The sequence below is a fragment of the Mustelus asterias genome, unplaced genomic scaffold (genome assembly GCF_964213995.1).
Source record: "Mustelus asterias unplaced genomic scaffold, sMusAst1.hap1.1 HAP1_SCAFFOLD_475, whole genome shotgun sequence".
NCBI classification, from domain to species: domain Eukaryota; kingdom Metazoa; phylum Chordata; class Chondrichthyes; order Carcharhiniformes; family Triakidae; genus Mustelus; species Mustelus asterias.
In genome coordinates this window covers 186,101-211,768 of record NW_027590427.1, presented here as the reverse complement: position 1 = coordinate 211,768, position 25,668 = coordinate 186,101, and the positions used below count along the sequence as shown (strand labels likewise).

The 25,668-nt window shown below is 41.4% G+C and overlaps 1 non-coding gene across 1 annotated transcript; it reads left to right on the top strand.

Annotated features, from left to right (window-relative positions):
• The first annotated feature begins 1,699 nt into the window (after positions 1-1,699).
• Positions 1,700-1,772, top strand: trnav-cac (transfer RNA valine (anticodon CAC)). Its single transcript has one exon. It is a non-coding gene; the product is annotated as a tRNA-Val (tRNA).
• Positions 1,773-25,668: the final 23,896 nt, after the last annotated feature.

Sequence of the window (25,668 nt, the reverse complement as noted above, 5' to 3'; positions counted from 1 at the left end):
TCCAAGGTGGATTGGGCATGCTAAATTACCCTTTGGTTAGATTGAATAGCCATGCGAAAGGAGTAGCGTTGCGGGGGAAACGAGGGAAATGGCCTGGTTATGATGTCCTGGCGTCGCTGCTGATTCGTTCGATCGAATACCTTTTCTGCACTGATTCTATGATTGTATGAAAAAAAATACTGAGTATAATTGGTTGAAATTATTCGCAGGAAGATAAGAATGAAGCATTGATGATTGAGCACAAATCAGTGCTTTCTTAGACATTTGCCGGACGAACTCTTTTTAATTTTGAAGAACAAGATAAGTTGAGATATCAGGTTGAAAGTCAGGGATGTGCTCTTGTATTAAGTGATATGGGCCCGCAATCATACCACTCAAACCTGCAGCAACATAGTGGAGTTAAACATTGTAGTCAGGCCCATTGAGGCCCCAATCCTATCACTTGTTTCTGCAGTGGAGTGGTTATCCCGTTCGCCTAAAACACAAAAAGTTCCTGGTCCGAAACAGGGAAGCAGCATTCGTTAAGCTTTCTCATGGAAGATGAGGGAAATCCTGTATGATTTCAGTTCGTTGCTGAACATTATCCGAATCTCGACATTACAACAATATTATCTTTGCTCTGACCTCAAACTCAAATGGTTTCTGCGAATAAGAAATGCTGATTTTTTCGACGCACTGACAGGAAAGAAACGTCTCTATTTTGAGAACGTGCACATAGTATCATCTTGTTCAGTGGACAACAGAATTTAATGGGTTCATAGGTGCAAACTAAAATAGCGAATCACCATCTGAAACATGTCTAATAGGAGTGTGTGCTCAACAAGACAGACACAAGTGATACTCGAAGTGAACTAGAGGAAATGGCACACATTTCCCAGAAGAATCTTTTTTTAAAAATTGTTCTTCATAACATGGAAATCGGAAAAAACACACAGACAGATGAAGAAATGGAGACTCAGTGCGGATCAACTAGACTTTCCTATAGGTGGCCGGAATTTATACGCCTGAATGTTTCACACTTATAATAAAAAAGGCTCAAGTATACCTCACCGATAATTCTTCAATCTCTTCCATTTAATTATAGTTGACTTTGTTTAAAAGCTGATGATGGCCAATCTCAAACAAACAACCATGGGATCTGTATTACCCGGTGACTCGACTCTTTTCGTTGGCCAGTTATGTTTGCAATTCAGTGATATTCAATTTCCGAGATATTCAATTCATAATGAAGTCATATGTGTTAAACAATGTATTGATATTAAATATTGAAACAAATACTGAGTACAATTGTAAAATGAGCTTTGACAAAATGTCATCTGGACTCGAAACGTCAGCTCTTTTCTCTCCTTACAGATGCTGCCAGACCTTGTGAGATTTTCCAGCATTTTCTCCTTTGGTTTCAGATTCCATCATCTGCAGTAATTTGCTTTCATTAATGAGCACAATTGGTTGAGATTATTCGAAGGAAGATGAAAATAATGCATTAATGAATGAGTGGAATTCATTGTTGCCTTAGATATTTGACAGGCGATCGCTTTAAAATTTTGAAGTTCAAGATAAGTTGAACAATCATATTGACAGTAACGGTTATCTTCCTGAAACAAGGGACATGGGCTCTCAGTCGAACCATTTGAAACTGCAGCAACACAGCACAGTTGAACATTGCAGAGAGGCGGATTTGCTATCATTGCTGTCACCTGTTTCTGTAGTGTAGTGGTTATCACATTCACCTCACACGCGAAAGGTTCCCAGTTCAAAACCGGGCAGAAACGTTCATTAAGCTTTCTAATTTAGGGTGAGGAAATCTGTATGATTTCAATATAAAGAACAAAGAAAATTACAGCATAGCAACCAGCCCTCCACGCATGCACCGACCATGCTAGGTTGACGCTTTCCGTGCCCGCTGGGCACCGCAGTGGTTGGGGTGCATTATTGACCCCAATAATCACATTTTAATTTGATGTTTTTAAGTTTCCTTTGTACTTTGATTTCTGTTCGGGCTGTTCCCCTCCTTTTTGGGGAGCTGCCCCTTTTACTTTGTCCTGATTTAATCTGAGTTTGTTGACTTGGTTTGGTTTGACCTAAAAAGAGGGCAACATCCTGGTAAATCTTTTCTTTACCCTCTCCAAAGCCTCCACATCCTTCTGGTAGTGTGGCGACCAAATTTAAATATTATATTCCAAGTGCGGCCTAACTAAGGTTCTATAAAGTTGCAACATGACTTGCCAATTTTTAAACTCAATGCCCCGGCCGATGAAGGCAAGCATGGGTATGCCTTCTTGACTACCTTCTCCACCTGCATTGCCACTTTCAGTGACCTGTATACCTGTACACCCAGATCCCTTTGCCTATCAATATTCTTAAGGGTTCTGCCATTTACTGTATATTTCCTATTTGTATTAGATCTTCGTTGCTGAACATTATCCGCATCTTGATGTTGCAGCCATATGATCTTTGCTCTGACCTCGGCCTCAAATGATTTCTGTAAAATAAGAATGTTGATAGCTTTTTGACGAACTGACAGGAAAGAAACCTTTCGATTTTGACACTGTGCGCATATTCGCATCACGTTCAGTCTACAACAGAATTTAAAGAGTTTATAGGTGCAGATTAACGTAGCTAATCACCATCTGGAACTTTTCGAATAGTAGTATGTGCTCCAGGGGACTGACACGAGTGATACGGTAAGCGAAGTGTAGGAAATGGCGCACATTTCCCAGAAGAATCTTTTTTTAAATCGTTCTTCAAAACAAAGAAATGGGAAAAAAAACACTCAGACAAATGAGGAAATCGAGACTCAGTGCGGATCTACTGAACTTTCATTTAAATGGCCGGAATTTATGCGCCTGAATGTTTCACACTCAAAAAAGAAAAGACTCAAGTGTCAATAATTCTTCAATCTCGTCTATTTAAATGTAGTTCACTTTGCTTAAATGTAGTTCGCTATGGTCAATCTCATAATTGTGATCTGTATTCCCCGGTGACTCGATTCCTGTTGGTCAGTTATATTTACAATTCTATGATATTCAATTTCAGAGATATTCAATTCATAATGAAGACATCTGTGTTAAATAATGCATTGAGACTAAATATTGAAACAAATACTGAGTACAATTGTACAATGAACGTTGTTGAAGTGTCATCTGGACTCGAAACGTCAGCTCCTTTCTCTTCTTACAGGTGCTGTCAGACGTTGTGAGATTTTCCAGCATTTTTTCGTTTGGTTTCCGATTCCAGTATCCGCAGTAATTTGCTTTTATTGCTGAGAACAATTGGTTGAGATTATTCGAAGGAAGATGAGAATAAAGAACAAAGAACAAAGAACAATACAGCACAGGAACTAGCCCAAGCCCGTGCTGCTCCCTGGTCCAAACTAGACCATTCTTTTGTATCCCTCCATTCCCACTCCGTTCATGTGGCTATCTAGATAAGTCTTAAACGTTCCCAGTGTGTCCGCCTCCACCACCTTGCCTGGCAGCGCATTCCAGGCCCCCACCACCCTCTGTGTAAAATATGTCCTTCTGATATCTGTGTTAAACCTCCCCCCGTTCACCTTGAACCCATGACCCCTCGTGAACGTCACCACCGACCTGGGGAAAAGCTTCCCACCGTTCATCCTATCTATGCCTTTCATAACTTTATACATCTCTATTAAGTCTCCCCTCATCCTCCGTTTTTCCAGTGAGAACAACCCCAGTTTACCCAATCTCTCCTCATAACTAAGCCCCTCCATACCAGACAACATCCAGGTCAACCTCCTCTGCACTCTCTCCAAAGCCTCCACGTCCTTCTGGTAGTGTGGCGACCAGAACTGGACGCAGTATTCCAAATGCGGCCGAACCAACGTTCTGTACATCTGCAACATCAGACTCCAACCTTATACTCTATGCCCCGCCCTATAAAGGCAAGCATGCCATATGCCTTATTCACTACCTTCTCCACCTGTGACGTCACCTTCAAGGATCTGTGGACTTGCACACCCAGGTCCCTCTGCGTATCTACACCCTTTATGGTTCTGCCATTTATCGTATAGCTATAGAATGATGCATTAATGAAAGGCTAGAAATCATTGTTCCCTTAGATATTTGCCAGAAGAACGCTTTTAAATTTTGATGTTCAAAATAAGTTGAGCAATCAGATTGAAAGCAACGGTTATCTTCCTGAATTAAGAAGCATGGGCTCTCAGTCTGACCATTGGAACCTGCAGCTGTTGAACATTGCGGACAGTCCGATTTGCTGCAGTTTGCGTCCAGCTGTTTCTCCAGTGTAGTGGTTATTATGTTCGTCTGACACGCGGAAAGGTCCTGGTTCGAAACGGAGCAGAAACATTCATTAAGCTTTCTCATGTCGCGTGAAGGAAAATTGCATGATTTCAGTTCGTTTCTCAACATTATCTGAACCTCAATATTACAGGCATATTATTGTTGCTCTGACATCGGCCTCCAATGTTTTCTGTAAAATAAGAAATGCTGACTTTTTTTTGATGCACTGACAAGAATGAAACGTTTCTAATAGTAGCGTCTGCTCCAGAAGACTGACACAAGTTATATTGTAAGTGATCTATCAGAAATGGCGTTCATTTCCCAGACGATTCTTTTAAAAAATCGTTCTTCACAACAAAGAAATAGAAAAAAAAAACACTCAAACAGATGAGAGAATCGGGACTCAGTGCAGATCTTCTGGACCTTCCTATAAATGGCCGGAATTTATGCGCCTGAATATTTCACGCCCATAATAAAAAAAGGCTCAATTGTCACGAACAGTTAATTCTTGAATCACTTCCATTTAAAACGTAGTTGACTTTGTTTAAAAGCTGGTTATGATCAATCTCAAAATTGCGATCTGTATTACCCGGTGATTCGATTCGTTCTGTTGGTCAGTTATGTTTGCAATTCAGTGATATTCAATTCCAGAGATATTCAATTCATAATGAAGACATATGTGTTAAATAATGTATTGATACTAAATATTGAATAATAAAACAAATACTGAGTACAATTGCTCAATGAGCTTTCACAAAATGTCATCTGGACTCGAAAGGTCAGCCCTTTTCTCTCCTAACAGGAGCTGTCAGACATTGCGAGATTTTCGAGCATTTTCTCTTTTGGTTTCCGATTCCAGCATCCGCAGTAATTTACTTTTATTACTGATTACAATTTGTTGAGATCATTCGAAGGAAGATGAAAATGATGCATTAATGAATGGGCAGAAATCAATGCTCACTTAGATATTTGCCAAACGAAAGCTTTTAAATTTTGATGTTCAAGATAAATTCTGAAATCAGGTTAAAAGTACCGGTTTTCTTCTTGAATTCAGTGGCATGGGCTCTCAGTCTATCCATTGGAACCTGGAGCAACGCAGCGCAGTTGGACATTGCAGACAGGCCGATTAGCTAAAATATGCTGTCAGCTGTTCATGTAATGTCATGGTTATCACGTTCGCCTCACACGTGAAAGATCCCCGGATCAAAACCCGGCAGAAGCACTTTCGGACCTTCCTTATTAAGGGAGTGCGAAGCCTGCATGGTTTACCTTCCTAGAATCATGCAGTGAAGAGGGAGGCCATTCGGCCCATCGAGACTGCATCGAACACAATCCCACCCAGGCCCTATCCCCATGACCCCATGTGTTTACCTACCTCGCCCCCTGGCACTAAGGGGAAATTTAGCATGGCCTATCCACCTCGCCTGCACATCTTTGGACTGTGGGAGGAAACCAGGACCCGGGGAACACGGGTAGAACGTGCAAACTCAACACAGACAGTGACCCAAGCCTTGAGTCGAACCCAGGTGTCTGTGAGGCCGCAGTGCTAACCAATGTGCCACTGTGCCGTCCCACTGTGCCACCATCATTGCTCACCATTATGTGAATCTCGATGTTACATCAACTCAAATGCTTTTCGGAAAATCGGACCTTACATTAATTCAATTGCCTTTCGGAAAATCAGAAATGCTGTTATTTAGGATGCAATGGCAGGAAATAAATGTTTGTATTGTTTGTACATATATTCGCAACTCGTTCAGTCCGCAACAAAATTTAATGCGTTTACCGGTGCAGACAAACATATTTAATCACCATCTGAAACATGTCGACCAGTAATGCGGGCTCATAAAGACAGACACAAGTAAAACTGTAACTGAGCTAGAGGAAATGACACACATTGCTTCGAAGCTTGTTTTTAAAATTGTTCTTCCGAATAAAGAAATAGGAAAAACCACTCAGACAGATGAGGAAATCGAGGATCAGTGCGGAACTGCTGGGCCTCCTGTCGATGAAAGAGATTTAAGTGCCAGAATGTTTCACACACCGAATAAAGAAGGATCACGTATAACTAACAGATCATTCTTAAATCTCTTCCCTTGAAAGATATTTGCTTTTGTTTGAAAGCTGACTGTGGTCAATTTCAAAAAGTACCATGGGATGTGTATTTCCCAGTGACTCGCGCTCTTTTGTTGATTAGCCATGCTTGCAATTCAATGTTGTCTATTTCAGAGATATTCAATTCAGAATGAGGACATTTGTGTTAAATAAATGTATTGAAGTTAAAGGTTGAATCAAAAGAACCGGGAAGATACAATGTGATGGGATGGGATTTATTTTCTCCGCCCATTTGCATATCGGCAAATATTCACTTTCTGCAAAAAGATGCCATGATTTTCGGTAAGCGATCAGAGAGCGCCCTCCGTGGACAGTACAACAGCATTGGAAACAGACGGAATACCAAGAGCCCACAAATGTACACTCAGAGACATATCCAGTACAGCTACAACATTGGACAAGAGGAATCATCCGCTCAACATCCACACTGTTGGCACCCCTTCGCGTTTTAAAGCTTTCAGTCAATTTGCCTCTTACTCTTCTGAACTCCCGTGGATACAAACCTGACGTCAACATCCTTTCCTCATCAGATCACCCGCTCAGAGCTGGTGATGGTTTCGTAAAACTCCTCTGAACTTTTTCTCATGCATTAACATATTTCTTAAGATAAGGAGACAAGTAGTGTGCACAATATTTGATATATATCCAATGCCCTCGCCAATGCCCAATTTTACGATCTATCCTTGTGTCGCCAGCAGATATAACATCCATATCTTCACTGCCTTCATCACTGCAGAAATCATCCCACTTTAATGCTTTTTGACAAATTCAGCCAGAATGTATTTGTTCAGATCAAATCGTTTTTCGTCAACTTGCTTGAGTTTAATGCTGAACAACAGAGATGGTTTGTGAGGGTATTTCTCTTAATGGGCGTCCAAAGGTCATGTGATATGGTGCTGCATCACAGCTTGTGAGTAAATGTGGAGATCAGAGAATAAAATGGATAGGAGCAACACGGATAGGAAATTGGCAGAGTGCCAGGAAAAAAACTCAGAGCTGTTTTTCGGACTGGAATAAAGTTTGTTGTGAAGGTGCCAGGAGTAGGTTATATGACTCTTGATCTTCCCGGCATAGTAATGGCCGAGAGCTTGGTATGGAGGTCAGACTTTCAAAATCTGTGTATGATGCAAAACATGGAAACATTGCCAACCATCAGAAGACCGAGCAGAACTTCAGAACGAAAAAAAAACTAATTTGTGGAATTGTCGTGCAATTGGGAGATTTAATTGATTGCATGTAAAGTTACATGATTAGTTTTGTTAAGCAGAATGTGAAGAGACAAAGGGAAATGATGAAAACGCTATGAATGTGGCGGTAAGACGCCGAGGGACCTGAGTGAATATGTGCATAGATCATTCATGGTGGAAGATAGTTTGAAAGAGCGGAAAAGAAAATAGTTAACAGTCTTTGTTGGGGAAAAGAATACAGAAGCAAGGAAGTTATGCTAAATTTGTAAAATTCACTGGAAAATAGTCAACTGAAAAATTGCGTCAAATTCTGGGCACCAAACGTAAGGAGAAATGTAAAGCCAATAGGCTGGATGCAGGGGGAAAATACGAGATTAGTTCCAGAGATCAGAAACTTCAATTCCGAAAATATATTGGCGAGGTTCGGACTGATTTCCTTGACAGGAAGTTGCTGATGTGATCCCAATGAGGCGTTCAAAATCCTGAGGGGTCTTGACAGAGTAGATAGACAGTAATTGTTCAATAGCAGATGGATTTTGTAACAGAGGGCGTGGGTTGAAGTTAATTGGTGAAAGAAGCATGGAGTCATAACGAAAAACATTTTCGGACAGTGACTGATTCAGACCTGCAATCTGCTGTTTCAGAGTACGGTTCAGGGAGCGCCAATTGATGGTTTCAAAATGGGATTGGATTATTGTCTGGAATTGAACAAAATGCTGGACTGTCGGGTATAGAGTCTTATTGGATGAATTGCTCCTTAAGAGGACCAGCACATACATGATGCTTCAAAATGGCCTTCTTCTCTCCTGTAAATAGTCTATCAGTATGGAAAATGAAGTCAGTGGCAAAGTGGTAATATCACTGGGAGAGGATTTCTGAGGGGAGGCAATTTTCTCAAGATATATGTTCAAATCTAACTGCAAAAGAACGTGGGTTTTAAAATGCAATTGCAATTTTGAATTTAAACCTCGTTCCGTAATTGCGGCCAATACAAGTAATATAGCAGATCCTCTAATGCCCAGCAGAAAAGGAAACCATCCATCATTTCCCAGTTTGGCCCATAGCTGACTCAAGGCCCACACGTGTTTGGCGTTTACATGACTTCTGTGATGATCTAGGAAACCAATGAATTCAGAGTACTGGCGATTGCCAAATTATGCTGGCCTTGCCAGCTGTGTGTACACCCCATGAAAGAATAAGAAACAGCAACGAAAATCAGCATTTCATAACATCTGCTATATCAAAGGACGTCCAGGAGATGGCAGTGAAACCGTGCTCTTTGGCACGACGCGAAACAGATCGTCTCAGTCATTGCTGCAATAGATGCAGTCTTTATCCATCCGAAACTAGACCTAGTTTATATGACACAAAATCATAATTCTGATTACATGACAATAATTCTCAATTGATTCTATACTCAGCAAAATACCAGTTGTCACTATACCGTACCAAGTCCCATTTGATATTACATTGCTGGAACCTGCAACGTCGAAAGAAACCTTGACTATACCTCAATCACTGCTGCACCAGTCCACCTCCCTGTTTATACCGAATAATATCCTGTCTCTAATTATTGTTCTATTTCATGACTCGCTTATTGCTCTAATGTCCCTGTCAAATCTTTTAACAATCTGAAGCCTTAGTTTGAAATTATTGCATCAGCTTTGTCTCAGTTTATATCATACAATGCCCAGAATCAGATTCAACAGTATTTGAACCGATTGAACAGGTGGAGTTTTATTGCGCTAGCTGCTGTGTCCTTTATTAATGCGCCAAACCATACCACTGTTCATTTTACAAATTATCCTCTCTCAGTTATTGCTTTACACTGCATTGCCTCACTTTTTATTCCACTGGGTCACATCTCTGTTTATATCACACTAGATTATATCCCTTTATTCTAATAGCGTCCATGTGAGATTACATTACACTAGAACCTGTCGCAGTTTAAATTATAGTGCACATTGTCTCTGCTGACATTGGAATAAACCTTGACTTTGTTACAGCTGCGTAATTCATGTTTCTGTCTATGTGAGAAAACATCACGCTGGTTAGTACTAGCGATGCAAATTCCGGACAAATGTGAGGTAATGCATTTTGGAAGGTCTAATACAGATAGGAAATTTACAGTAAATGGCAGAACCCTTAGGAGTATTGATAGGCAAAATGGATCTGGTTATACAGGTACACAGGTCACTGAAAGTGGCAATGCAGGTGGAGAAGGTAGTCAAGAAGGCATACGGCATGCTTGCCTTCATCGGCCGGTGTATTGAGTTTAAAAATTGGCAAGTCATGTTGACGCTTTATAGAATCTTAGTGAGGCCGCACTTGGAATGTACGGTCAATTCTGGTCGCCACACTGCCAGAAGGATGTGGAGGCTCTGGAGAGGGTACAGAAAAGATTTACCAGGATGTTGCCTGGTATGGAGGGCATTAGCTATGAGGAGAGGTTGGAGAAACTTGGTTTGTTCTCACTGGAGCGACGAAGGTTGAGGGATGACCTGATAGAATTCTACAAGATTATAAGAGGCATGGACAGAGTGGATAGTCAGAAGCTTTTTCCCAGGGTGGAAGAGTCAATTACGCGGGGGCACAGGTTTAAGGTGCGAGGGGCAAGTTTTAAAAGAGATGTACGAGGCAAATGTTTTGCAGAGAGAGTGGTGGGTGCCTGGAACTCGTTGCCGGGGGAGGTAGTGGAAGCCGGCACGGTAGTGACTTTTAAGGGGCGTCAAGGAAAGTACATGAATGAGATGGGAATAGAGGGATATGGTCTTCGGAATCGTAGGGGGTTTTAGTTAAGTCGGGCAGCATGGTCGGTGCAGGCTTGGAGGGCCGAAGTGCCTGTTCCTGTGCTGTAATTTTTCTTTGTTCTATACCCGCTCTCAGTAAGCACTGAACTGGACCCAGTCTGCATTCATATTAGTACACGTGCTGTATCAATAATTGGTGCACTCGACTCTGTCTCTGTATTACTGCACAAAACCCGTCCTTCGTTCATAATACAACAGATTGTATTAGATGGATTGGCTGTGCAAAATTGCCCGTTATTGTCCATAGGGTATGTGGATTCGCCATGGTAAATGTTTGGGGCTAACGGGGATAGGGCAGAGGGGAGGGCCTGTGTGGGATGCAAACTCGGTGAGCCAGATGGTCTTTTTCTGAACTCTAGGGATTCTATGGTTCTATGTCTAAGAATTATCATATCATACCTTGCTTAGACATTTGAGTGCTTATTTCTTTTAAATATTCTTTTTTCCAATTACCCCCTTTGGAGAAATGATTTCTTTTAGCAATTTCCCTTCAGTTTTCCAAGTGATAACCTTCAGTCCATCTCTGCCTTCCATGAGTGTATGAAAACACCAGGCAGTTCAGGTATTTCAACTGAAGAACATTTAATATGTAACTATTTATTGACAACCATTCTGCTGTGTGCTCTTGCACACAAAACGATTTCAATCTGATTATTTTGCTCCCAGCGTTGGCTTATCTGTCTTTAAAAATCTGTTGGAAAATGGATAAATCACATCTCGATGACGAGGAGATTACTGGAAATTGATTTTCTTCGTGTCTCACTAAAGTTCCAGATTTTCGACTCAATTATGTGCTGATTTGTGAAAATGATGGCGGAAGTGACCGTGGATATATAGCCGACAGGAGATAATTACACCTGTAATTCTCAGACTTCTTATTCCTATTAATGCAAAGGATTGAAACATCTGCTGTTCTCCAGAGATGGAGCAATATTTCTGTTTAACCGTTACATTCGCCAATTCCATAGTAACCATCCTAAATATTTTCTACTGTGTATAGGTTGTACAATCTCGGTAACATGACGAATCAGGATCAGGTATATTATGAGGGTGGTCAGACCTTGTGTGATACAAACAGTGATATTGCCTGGTGAACATGGACAGTAGCTGTTCAAGATGGCAGCTCATCATCACTTTGTCAGGGGCAATTAGGGAAGGGCAACAGATGCCAGTGATGCCCACATCCCATAAATGATTAAAACTTATGCAGTAACAACAGAGACAGAATCTAATCTAATATAGACAGATATGCTGGCGCAATGATAACATAAACTGGCCGGGAGAGTCATGTAAGTTAATGTATTAGATATATAGAATAAGAGAGACAGAACATGATATAACATTTAAATAAACATTTTGTTCCGTGTGATCATTCTAGAAAAAAGTAAATTGTCCAATAATAACTGGCAGGCGTCAAACGTAGCAAAACCAGATATAGGTTCCAATTCACAACTGATTGGGTAACGGTTTCCAAAAATAATCATAGAGAATTAGAATATTATAATTTGAATGGCCGGCCCCGGTGTTTCACTAACAGAGACAGCTAGGCCCGGAGTCAGACTGGGAACTGATATAAGGAAGCATATCTTTTCGAGGGCCTTGCGCAGGTTTCCTTGTCATGACGAGTGATGCAGGGATGTGTGTGGCAAACACGGATTGGAAACCGATGACAGCCGCAAGAATGACTGACTCCACCGGACAAAGAGCTGTTATTCCCGGGGGGGGGGGGGGGGGGGGGAGGGAGGGGGGATCAATCATGGTGGACTCCAAAAAATTCTGTTATCTGAGGTAACAATGGTGAATCTGTCAGAGGAAAAGAAAATAACATGCTCCTTCTCATTCTTACAAACAGTTCCACATTTACAGTCAGAATTGGGACATGTGAAGACTGAAAAGACGAAGTATGAAAATATCATCGGAGGCAAAACGAATAGTGCAATAACTGTTAAGGATTATTGCACTTTTCCGAAACAAGTTCGATCCAATGCTAATTTGTTCAAAGTGATGGCTTGTAAATAGAATTGAATGATTGAATTTCGGAATCGTCCCTGGCAAATGTCCACCACCAACCCTCCCATCCCCCCCCCCTCCCACCCCCCACCGCGCGCGCGCACACACACACACACACACACGTGCTGCCAAAAGATAAGATGAGCACAAGACGACAGCTGTATAAATATTGCATCTTATTCAGTCTCAATGAAGGACAGGGGGAGACTCAAAAACGATGCTAGGACAATGACGCATAAGAACCATTAAAATGGACCTGTTCTCGAAAATCCTTCACATTTTACTCCATGAAGGATACATCTCATTTATTTTCAAAGTTACTGTGAAATCTGATTCGATCACCCTCTGAAGCTGTTCATTCCAGTCCACAACAACTCTTGTGTAAAAGTAAACAATCACATTTCTGTCTCTCTGCTCAAGAAAATAAATCTGTGCCCACTGGTTGCTCACCGTCCTCCCAGTTGAAATATCCTCTCTTTAATTACCCCACTCAAAACGTCATGATTTTGAACACGAATAAAAGTGTTCAATACACTGGCAAGGAGATAGAGAGAGAGAGAGACACCGGGAGAGTTAGGAGAAAGAAAAACGGGGTGCTGACAGATAAAAGCTGAAGAACAAAAAATAAATAGCAGATGGAGAGAAAATGATCGAACAATGCAAGATAACAGCTATCATTTCCTTTCTTCACGAAACCTGGGAGAGCTCAGTGACTGATCCACTGACCATCCAGTTATGTCCTGGAATGGAAACTCTGAACAGATCACAACAGACTCATTTGTAAATGTCACCACAATGTGATCTTTATAACTCTGCCCTGGCTCTGTGGACAGATATAGGCCGCACTGACAGATGTTCTCGTCAGATTGTGGCCCCTGGATTTATTTTCTGCTCAGAAGTGAGATGTGTGGTTTGGAACTGGCAACAAGAATCAGGAAGTTATATTACCTGAGAATGAAACAAACGGGGCCAGTTTAATGTTATCACCGTGAACAGTCTTCCTGCCTGCGAGGGTGAACTCATTCTGAAAGCGTCAAGAACAGTTACAGAATTGCTGCCGGTCGCAGCATTACATTCACTTCGATTGCCATTTTAATGAATCAAGAAAATGATCATATTTGGGGTTTAGGTAGGTTAATTGAAAGGAAGATGGATTGAAGATTATCGCTGAGAGAAAAGAGTGAAAATTAAAGCTACATTTTTCCCCGCACAGGTGTTCTAAAATAGAAAGTTTAAGTGTGTTAGGTGTTGTGTGAGTGAAATGGAGGAGAGCGTATAAAAGAGTGAACTGGTCTGTTTCCGGCACTGAATTTTCCTCTGTTGAGATTGTTGTGTTTCATCTTTTCAGTCACAAGTTGCCTTAAGCATGAAAGTTAAACATTTTTGAACGAGTAGCCAGATCCGGCTCATGGGTACCTCTGTAAGTGAGCTAAAGGAGGTTGAGAGAGAGAAGAGAGGTTTTCCGATTTAGGTCTTGTCTGAGACAGAGAAAGAGAGGAGAGAAGTTCAGTGAGTCATTTGAAAGATGCAATGCCTTGGCAGTGGAATGGCCAGCTGTATATCACAATCAAGAACGTCCAGAGCAGTTCATTAACTTTCGGCATTGACTGAGGCAAAGAATGTGCAAGTAAATACTGAACAAATTACCATAAAATGCTTAAAACTAATTGCAATTATTTACATAGGAGTTATGACTGGTACCTCACATTGTTATGGGCAGAGGGTCCACTTCGGCCTTGTGTAACTGTCTGTCTGGTTTTTGCAAATTGTGTGCGTGGGTTTCCGCCAAGTTTACCGCTTTCCTCCTGCAGTCCAAAGATGTGCAGGTTAGGAGGAGTGGTCATGCTGAATTGTCCCTGAGTATCCATTTGCAGTCCAACGTGGCATACGTTTATTGTATTCCTCAATTTCTTTTGAACAAGAGGATGTTACAAGATTCATCCCAAGCTTTCAACAAATTATTGCACACAATACGTGAGCAACTAGATATGATGTGCAACACCGAATATTTATTAACAAGATGAAATGCACACTTCCAACCCCTTTCATCCACACGAATACGTTTCATTTCTTAAGTTAGTATCTGTTTATTCAAAGTTAATTTATTAGTCACATGTCGGATGGCATTAGCACTGCAATGAAGCGGCTATGAGAATCCCCCTGTCGCCACACTCTGGCAGCTGTTCGGGTACACTGAGGGGGAATTTGACATTCCCAATGCACCTAACTAGCACATCTTTGGAATGTGGAAGGAAACCGACACAGACACAGGGAGAAAGTACAAACTCCACATATATAGTGACCAAGCCAGGAATCGAACTCGAGTCCCCAGCACTGTGAGGCAGCAGTGCTAACCACTGCTAACCACTGCGCCATCCAGCTAGCTTGGTCTTCCTCTTTTTCCATCCATCAGACGCATTTTATAGAAATTAGTAACTGAGGCAGTGCCTGCTTTTTTATTCGGACCCAATGTAATGCAACGTGAGGTACGGGTGTGCTCAGTAGTGCATGACATACAACCTACCAAAAATAATATCTGAGATGGAACCTAATGTAACATATGTGGACTATTGACTGAGCAACAACAGCTCAGAAATGATTAATTGTAGCATATATCACGGCATGCCTTCATGTAATATAAAGGAAGCGGCACGTAATGTAATGTAAACAGATACAAGGTATATTGCAATAATGATTCAAATGAATCAAATGCAGTACATAAAGAGGCATGGCCTAGTGCATTACTGTATAAGACTGCACCAAATGGGCTATTGCAGCGAACATCGTCAAGTACAGTACTAACTGAGACAGGGTTAATTGTAGCCCTTATAGATCAAGGCCCAGTCCGTTAATAAATTAAACTTCAGGTTGCGTTATATAGTGCAGAAAGAAAGATAAAACGAGATATGGTGTCGTACAGACATGACTGAGACAACTCCTGTGCAATAAAAAAAATTACGTGGTTAAATGCAGTAATAACAGAAGGAGGGGCAGTGTAATAAAACTAAACTCAATATATAGTGAAATTTAAGCATATACATCGTCGTACCATAGTAAGCAATAATACAAAAATGGCCATTAATATGTTCCTCGGAATCATAGCCTAATTCAGTAATAACGATATGTGATCGAATGCTATGAATCCGAGAGGATGAACTGCAGTGTTGACTGAGGGAGGAGAGAGAGAGAGAGAGAGATGGACAAGTGCACTAATATCACTCCATTTATGATGAATGATCTGCAGAGTGTTTCTGGCAGTTCATTTTTCAGATCCCATGCATCCGCAGTATCTTGTTTTTGAGCAAGGAGATATTTGAACAGATTACTAAAAGGACGATCAATACAGGGACAGTTTTATGCATTGATTTAGACGAGGAAAGTGAGATAAGGAGATTTAGGGAGGGAATAACAGAGCTTAGGGCCTGGGCAGATTAACACATCCCAAACTGAAAAATAATTTTGAAGATAAGAATGGAAATTGCAGAAAATATATATATTTAAATTCTATTCAAACATAACTTGTTCTGCGGCCATTTCGTTTTATTTCTCTCTGAAACAGATGAACAATTAACCATTGGTTAGAAAATTGGCCTGTGGGAGCCCATCTGGCGATATTGCGAGTACAAAATTCTGTCTCATACCGCCAGTGTATCAGTTGAATGCTATTAATAAAATACGACAGGCGAAACAATCTTTATCGCTAAAATCTGCAGCAAATTGACATAGTGCAACACAATCTACAACGAATAAAATGCATCATAACAGAGATTCCTAAATATGTTGCAAAGAGTACTGCACTATTGTTCATATTAACCTGTCCCTCAATGCCAGTTTATCACTGATAAATTGTTATAACGTTCACGCTAAATATTACCCACACAATAGCAGAGTGATTAGACGTTTCTCACAGCTACTTATAAATATTAGCAAAAAATAAACCTACTGTTTCAAACAAGAATGATTGGTATCGGACAGGCACACCCACATATATCGTGATTGATAATATCTCGACAGGCAACATATTCATGGTCGCATGTTGGATTAACAGAGACAGGCTCTGATGTAATATAAAGAGACAAATCCTGTGTAATATAAAAAGAGTTGGGATCCGACGTAATATAATCAGATCTGTGGTCCACTGTAGGACTAATTGAGAGGACCTAATGTAGGATAAATAGAGAAATGGCCGAGTGTAGCATAACGAGAAAAACGACCGAATGTAGTATAAAGAGAGACAGGGTCCACTGCCGTATCATTAAAGACTGGGTCTGGTACAACATAAATAGAAGCATGGACCAGTGTAATGTAATCAGAGGATTGATTCAGTTAATTAATAACTAATAAAGCAGGGTCTTCTATATACTGGCCCTATAGCCAATGGATAGCGTTTTCTTCCTAATGAGCAAAACATTCTCATTCATAACTTTGAACTTCTGTACTAAATCTCCCATAAACTGCTCAGTTCTAAAGGAAAGAAACGCAGCGTGCAGCTGTTCTGATAGTGCAGCTCATGCATGATGAACGTCAAGCTCCACACCACCTTCTGCCTCGCATGTTTCCCGATGTCATTTTAGGAATTGATGGAACTTTCACATGGATTCTCAGTAATCAATGGCATCGTGTCAGAATAAGATTCAAGGCCAAGAAAAGACTTGCTTCTGACAATTAAATGCATCAGTGAAATATTGGACACAGATCTCAGAGTTTAGACACACTGAGCTCAATGTCATGTCAAAACACAAACTGTGATCGGTTAACAGTCTTATCCCAGTGGAATCAACGTCATTTTTGAGTCAACTGGTAATGTGCTCAATTCCCACAACAGATACCTGAGCTCATGGTACAACCTGTGACCAAGTGCTGAATGTTCAGTTGTTCCATTATTGGATGTGATGATATTTCAGTCCAAGGTGTAGCATAGCAATATTATTATTAAGAATGTATTCCAGAAGCTTGAAGTAATGCTCTGCGGGCAAGAGTTCAAATTCCACCCCAGCAGCTGGGGAATTTCATTTCAATTAATTGATTAAGCTGAATCAAACATCGTTGTCTAATTAATAACAATCATATTTCGGCAAAGCTCATTGTCTTCTCTGATGTATTTTAGGAGAGGAAATTTTACTTTTTATTTCTAAGGCATATAAAATTGCCAGAAGAAGCAACAAGCCTGAGGGTTTGGAACGTTTTATAATTCAACAAAAGAAGACACAATGTGCGAGGGGGGAAATAGAGTATGAAAGTAAAATGGCAGGGAGCAGAGAAACTAATTGTACAAGCTTCTCTGAATATCTGAAGAGACAAAGATTAGTTCAGACAAATTAGGTAGCTTCCAGTCAGAATCCAGGGAAATTATAATAGGGAACAAAGAAATGTTGGATGAATAGAACACAATGTTTGACTCCATCTTCACAAAAGGGGACACAAATATCCTCCCAGAAATGTTAGGGAACCAAGAGCTGGTTGGCATTGAAGAACACCAGCTTTAGTAGCAAATCATGCTGGGGAAATTAATGAGGTGAAATGCTGATAAATCACAAAGGCCTGAGAATCTACATCCCAGAGTATGAATGGAAATGGCCCTGAAAATATTGGGTGCATTGGTGTCATCCTCTAAAATTCTATACACTCTGGATCAGTTCCTATAGATTGGAGGGTGACAAATGAAATCCCAACATGTACAAAGGAAGGGAGAGTAAAAATGTTGAATTACAGCCTGACTTTAGCATCAGTGAAGATGTTGGAGGCTGTTATCAAAGACATGATAGCAAAATATTTGGAAAGCATTAACGGAATTTGATGAAGCCAAAATGGGCTTAAGGAAGATATGTAATTCGTAACAAACATACTTGCGTTTTCTGAGGCTGTAAATAATAGAATAGGGAGGGGGAAGGGAACCAGGCTATGTGGTGCATTTGTACTTTCAGAAGACGTTTGAGACGGTTCCTCGTACAATATTAGTAGGTCAAATTAAAGCACGTGGGATCGGGAATAATGTATTGACATTGGTGTAGAATTCGGTGACAGATAAGAAACAGAGAATGGAAATACATGGGTCTTTTTCCGAGTGGTAGTCAGCGAGTGATGGGGTACTTCAGGATCCCGACTTATTTTATTTATTTATTCGTCACATGTCGGCTTACGTTAACACTGCAATGAAGTTACTGTGAAAAACCCCGAGTCACCACACTCCAGCGCCTGTTCGGGTGCACTGAGGGAGAGTTTAGCATGGCCAATGTCCCTAAGCTGCACGTCCTTCGGATTTGTTGGAGGAAACGGGAGCACCCAGAAGAAATCCACGTTAGCACGGGGAGAACGTGCAGACTCCGTACAGAAAATGACCCAAGCCGGGAACCGAACCCGGTCCCCGACGCTGTGCCACCGTGGGATCTGGATAAGGAAATCAAATGTAACATGTCCTAAGCGGCTGGCGATATATAACTGTGAGCTATGAGGAGGGTGCAGTGACTTGTGAGCTGTGAGGAGGATGCAGGGGGGCTTCAATGTGATCTGGACAAGTTGTGTGAATGGGTGAACATGTGGCAGCTGCAGTACAACGTGGTTCAATGTACAGTTATATACGTGTGTGAAGCACAAAACAATATATATTTGGAAGTGTGATGTACAAATGGATCTGGCTATCCTTGTACACCAACCAATGAAATCGGAGAGGTATGTACAGCAAGCAATTAGGAAGGCCTTAGTTGTAAGAAGATTTGAGTTCGGAATTAGGGAAGTCTTACTGCAGTAATGCCGGGTCTTCATAAGACCACATCTGGTGTAATGCGTGTAGATTTGATCTCCCTCCCTAAGAAAGGGACTCTGGCGAGTGCAGCTGATACCCGGATTGGTGGGACTGTCCTATAAGGCGAAATTGATTCGACCGGGCCTGTATTCACTTGACTGACCTGATGAAGGAGCAGCACTCGGAAAGCTCGTGAGTCCAAATAAACATGTTGGACTTTAACCTGGCGTTGCGAGACTTCTTACTGTACCCACCCGAGTGCAACGCTGGCATCTCCACCTCATGTATTCACTCGAGTTTAGCCGGATGAGAAGAGATCTGATTGAAATACATAAAATTGTGATTGAAACATTCAAAACATAACAAATGAGGGCGGTACAGTGGCACAGTGACGAGCACGGCTGCCTCTCAATGCGTAGCACGGCTGCCTCTCATTGCCAGGGACCTGGGTTCGATTCCCACCTTGGGTCACTGTCTGTGCAGAGACTGCACATTCTCCCCCTATCTGCGTGGGTTTCCTTCGGGTGCTCCATTTTCCTCCCACAGTCAGAAAGACGTGCTGATTAGGTGCATTGGCCATGCTAAATTTTCCCTCAGCGTACCTGAACAGGCGCTGGAGTGTGGCCATGGGCCCTTTCACAGTAACTTCATTGCAGTATATGTCTATTTGTGCATTAATAAGAAATGAAGTTATGAATAATTAAACGAATTCTAACAGGGCTGAGCAGGCGAGATGAAGGAAGGACGTTTTCGCTGGTTAGGTAGTCTCAAACCAGGGATGCAGTCTCAAGACATAGGGTAGCCAATTTAGGACAGAAATGAGGAAACATTTCTTCACTTCAGAGGCGAGTGAACATACGGAGTCCTCTAGCACTGACGGCTTTGGATGTCATGCCACTGAATAGATTCAAGAAATAAATCGATCTGTGATTAGATCTTAATGGTATCAGGGGGTGTGGGCAGAATCCAATAATGTGGCCTTGAGATCGGAAATAACCCATAATCATGAAGACTGGTGGATCAGGCTCGACTGGCCTCCTCCGGCTCCTAATTTCTATGCACCTAATGTTCAGTCAATGTTCTGAGGACCTGAGTTCAAATCCCGCCACGGCAGATGGTGGAACTTGAAATCAATAAAAACTATCTGGAATTAAGAATCTATTGATGACTATGAGACCATTGTTGATAGTTGTAAAAACCCATCGAGTTTACTCATGTCTCTTTAGGGAATGAAATCTGCCGTTCTTACCTTGTTTGACCTACATGTGACTCCAGAGTCACAGAAATGTGGTTGACTCTCAACTGCCCTCTAAGGGCAACTAGAGATGGGCAACAAATGCTGGCCAACCAGTAATGTGCAAGTCCCACGAATCAATAAATAAAAGCTATGTTTAGCCTGTCTGTCCTACATGTGACTCCAGTTCCACAGTGATGAAGCTGACCCTTACGTGCCTCTGAAATTGACAAAACAGCCATTCAGGTGTTTCAAAGCTGCTGCAGAAAGTCAAACACAAATAAAACCAAACAGAGGGCAATAATTTCAAAAAGGTAGTTCGCAACCGCCTTCTCAGTATGGGCAATTAATGCTGACTTTGTCAGTGATGCCCATATCCAGAGAATGAATAGAACAGTGCAAACTACTGCGACTTCCGGAAATCTAAAAGTAAAACAACAAAAAAGGCAGGTCAGCGGGCATTAGCAGTGGGTGAAACAGATTCTCATTTCAGGCCGATGACAGAATGTAAAATCTCATTGATGAAATTCGATATAACAGGACTGTTCTGCCCAGTAACCTGGCCACTCATTCCTCAACTAAAATCACAAAATGACTGTTCGTTTATCACATCTCGCTTTGTGGGAGCTTGCTGTGCACCAAATACTTGCTGTCTGTCCAATATTACAGCAGTGAATAACTTCAGCAAAATATATCAGTGAGTTTTAAATGGTTTGGGACGACCTAAGGTCAGGTAAAGCGTTATAAAAATGCAAGGCCTTTCCAAATGTTATTATAAAATGCAAGAATTGATATGTTAAAAGCTCTGCGATTAATGCGATTATCGTCACTCCTCCGCCTGATGTTTTAACATATCTAGTTTTAGGAGACTAAATCATCAATCAAATTGACATTCAGTGGAATACCAGCATTTTCAAACATGTTTTATTTATTCTGACATCAGAACTTACAGAACAAAATCTTGATTAGCGGGTATTTTTTTATTTGAATTAAATAGCGTCTGGTCTAATGGGTATTCACGAAGCTTCTATTGATTTTGAACCTGCTGCCAATATACTTAAAAGAAACCGCTATTTTGAATTGAAACTAATGAATAAATGACGGTTTATCTGGTTTTGCTGCCATGAACATCTCATTGTAACCAGTGAGGTGTTTATGTAAATAAACACAGAAATAGAAATCCCAGATTAGATTTATTGATTGACAAAAACACAACAAATATTTCCCCATCAACACAGCACAGAAATAGAGACAAACATGCAAATCAATCATTGGATTTCAGTCGTGATTGTTTTTGGACATATGTTTTCATCAGTTATATGCGCAAAACAAGTTATGATTATCAATGTTCAAAATTAGGAAAGATTCCCTCTAATCACAAAATATAAGGACACGGCAAATATATTTGCGGCGATTTATTGTGCTTTATCTCTCTTTGTCTTTCTCCTCTCTGATTCTGTGTCTTGTTTTGTCTCTCCATGATGGGTCATTGTTTTTACTCAACAACTTCAAGTCAAACTCCAGCTAATGTATTCTCTCAGGCCTATTTTCAGGCCTCTAACTAAATGGATTTAATTCAATCTACAGAGGGAGCTTTTCTCCTGATCATTCCCTGTATCTAACCCTTTCTGTCCCAGCGTCCAATTGTTTCAATGGACAGTGTAGAGAGGTTTTTACTGTTTCTAAACAGTCTTCATTTGCTGGAAATGCTTGATTGAGATAGTGTGGATGGAGTTTCACTTTTTATCTATCCCGTGCTACACCTGCTTGGGAGTGTTTAATGTTGCACTGTGGAGGGAGCTTTACATTCGGTGCCTAAACACATGCTACACCTGCCCTTGGAATGTTTGATGGGACACTAGGCCCTGTCTCTATATTGCACTCATCTGTGACCTGTCTCTGCTGATGTTAAATTAACTAATCCCTGTTTCGGTTTATATTAAAGAAGATTTTGTCTCTGTTCACATTACACTGGACGTACTTTCTGTTTATAATAAACTAGATGCTGTCTCTGTTTATATTACACATCACCATGTCTCTGTTCATATTGAGATCGACAATGACTCTGCTTTTATTAATGTAGACCTGTCTCTGTACTAAACTGGATGCACTTGACCATGTCCATGTTCATTTTATATTGGGCACGGACTCAGTTATTACTGCACTAGACAATGTGCAATAATGTGAAAAGTGGCTATGGGAACACGATTCTCTGCATCCTCCTACAGATACAACTCTGACGGATGGAGACAAGTGTTGGGAACTGGAAAAGAAGAAGTGATATTTGAAAGCTCATTCTACTGATGCATTGAAAATAGATATCAAACCCTGCGCAGCATACACTGTCGATCCAATATTTTCCGTTTCAAGATCCTGCTGAATACAGATGTTTATAGCCCAGCATATTTATGCATTATATTATCTCTCTACCTCACAGAACCGTTGAGTAATGTTCAGACAGAGGAATACTATAGTGCAGTAATAACAGTGACCTGGTCTCATGAATTATAGACAGAGTCAGGATCAAATGTCATATAAACAGGGATTGGGTCTAGTGCATCATAAACTAAGCTCTGGTCAAGCGGAGTATTAACAGAGACAGGATCTATTTTAATATAAACAGTGGCCTGATGCAGTGAAATAGAAACGAGGTCGTGCCGAGTGCCTTGTGGGAAGTTAAATGCGAAATACTGGCCTTACCAGAGACACCCACATCCCATGAAATAAATATTTTAAAAATATGAATGACATCAACGAATACAAGAAAAACTGAGATGGTGTCGAGTGCAATTTAACTGAATGCAGTTACTTGCGCGATATAAACTGAGACATATCGTGTCAATTACTGATACAGGCCTAAACCGATATTAACTGAGGCAGAGCTTAGCGCATTAGCAGTAATTACTGATACAGAATCTGGACTGACATAAACTGAGACAGAGTCCAGTGTGTTAGTGGTCATTACTGATGCAGGACCTAGACTGATAAAAACTGAGACAGGATTTAGTGTGTTATTAATGACTAGAGATACGATATTTAGACTGATATAAACTCAGAAAGAGTCTAGCGCATTGGGAATAATTACTAATATGTGATCTAGACTGGCATACACTGAGATATGGACAATGCAGCAAATTAGAGGGATCACATGATGCAATAATAACAGAGGCAGGGCACAGTGTTGAATAAACAAATACATGCACTTGTGCAGCATTAACTAAAACAGTGTCGACTTTATTAGATCTAATGAACCATTAGAGTAATGACAGTGACCGAAACTTGTGTAACGCAAGAAGGATGTTGCTCCAGTATGGGAGTCACAGATAAAGGTTCTGTTGCAGTAGGAATTGAGACACAGTCTCTTCCCAGATTAAAGATTTAAAGCTTATTTATTAGTGTCATAAGTCGGCTTTCATTCACACTGCAATGAAGTTACTGTGAAGAACTCCGAGTGGTCACACTCCCGTGCCTGTTTGAGTACACCGAGGGAGAATTTAGCATGGCCAAAATGCACCAAACCAGCACCTCTTTCGGACGGTGAGTGGAAACCGGAGCACCCGGAGAAAACTCACGCAGACATAAGGAAAACGTGCCGACTCCACACAGACAGTCACCCATGTTGGGAATTGAACCCGGGTCCCTGGCACTGTGCCACCGTGCCGCCCAGATTAACTGAAACATATTTCAGCACAGTCATAATTCAGAAACCATCGTGTAAACAGGCTTTGACTTCACTTATGAACAACTGATAATGAGCCGAGTAGAGAACTAACAGAGACAGGACATATGGATTATATGGTTTATATGGATTTTAGCAAGGCATTCGATAAGGTCCCCCATGCAAGGCTTCTAGAAAAAGGGAGATGGCATGGGATCCAAGGGGCTGCTGCCCGGTGGATCCAGAACTGGCTTGCCCAAAGGAGGCAGATAGTGTGCATAGATGGGTCTTTTTCTAATTGGAGGTTGGTCACCAGTGGTGTGCCCCAGGGATCTGTTCTGGGACCCTTGCTGTTTGTAATTTTCAGAAATGACACAGATGAGGAAGCGGAGGGATGGGTTGGTCAGTTTGCCGACGACGCAAAGGTTGGTGGGGATGTGGATAGTCTGGAGGGATGCCAGAAGTTACAGAGGGACATAGATAGGATGCAAGACTGGGCGGACAAGTGGCAGATGGACTTCAACCCAGATAAATGCGTCGTGGTCCATTTTGATAGGTCAAATGGGATGAAGGAGTACATTATAAAGGGAAAGACTCTTAGTACGGCAGAGGATCAGAAGGACCTTGGGGTCCGGGTCCATAGGACTCTAAAATCGGCCCCGCTGGTGGAGGAGGTGGTTAAGAAGGCGTATGGTGTGCTGGCCTTTATCAATCAAGGAATTGAGTTTAGGAGTCCGGGGATAATGATGCAGCTATATAAGACCCTCATCAGACCCCACTTGGAATACTGTGCTCAGTTCTGGTCGCCTCACTATAGGAAGGATGTGGAAAAGATTGAAAGGGTGCAGAGGAGATTTACAAGGATGTTGCCTGGATTGAGTGGCATGCCTTATGAGGATAGGCTGAGGGAGCTCGGTCTTTTCTCCTTGGAGAGACGAAGGATGAGAGCAGACCGAATAGAGGTGTATAAGATGTTGAGAGGCATAGATCGGGTGGACTCTCAGAGGCTTTTTCCCAGGGTGGAAATGTCTGCTACGAGAGGACACAGGTTTAAGGTGCTGGGGGATAGGTACAGGGGAGATGTTAGGGGTAAGTTTTTCACACAGAGGGTGGTGGGCGAGTGAAAACGGCTGCCGTCAGTGGTGGTGGAGGCGAACTCAATAGGGTCTTTTAAGAGACTCCTGGATGAGTACATGGAGCTTAATAGGATGGAGGGTCATAGGTAGGTCTAGAAGGTAGGGACGTGTTCGGCACAACTTGTGGGCCGAAGGGCCTGTCTGTGCTGTTGTTTTTCTATCTTCTATGTTCTAGGACATGCTGTAATGTGGCTGGGACATGGCCTGTTGCAATACAAACAGACGTGGGGGCTAGTTGAACGTAATAAGATATATGACCTGTTCAAAATCATTTAATGAGGTTTTGCTGTCACTGGTAACGTAGGATTTGTTGCCCCTTCTAATTTTTCCTTTGAGAATGTGCCAGTGAGCCCTCTTCTTAAATCATTGCATTCTCTATGAGCAAGTACACATACAGTGCTGATGGGAAGGGAGTTGCAAGATTTTCATCCACTGACACTGAAAAAATAGTGATATAGATCCCAGTCAAGACGGTGTGGAGGTTTCATGAGCATTTTCAGGCAATTGTATTCTC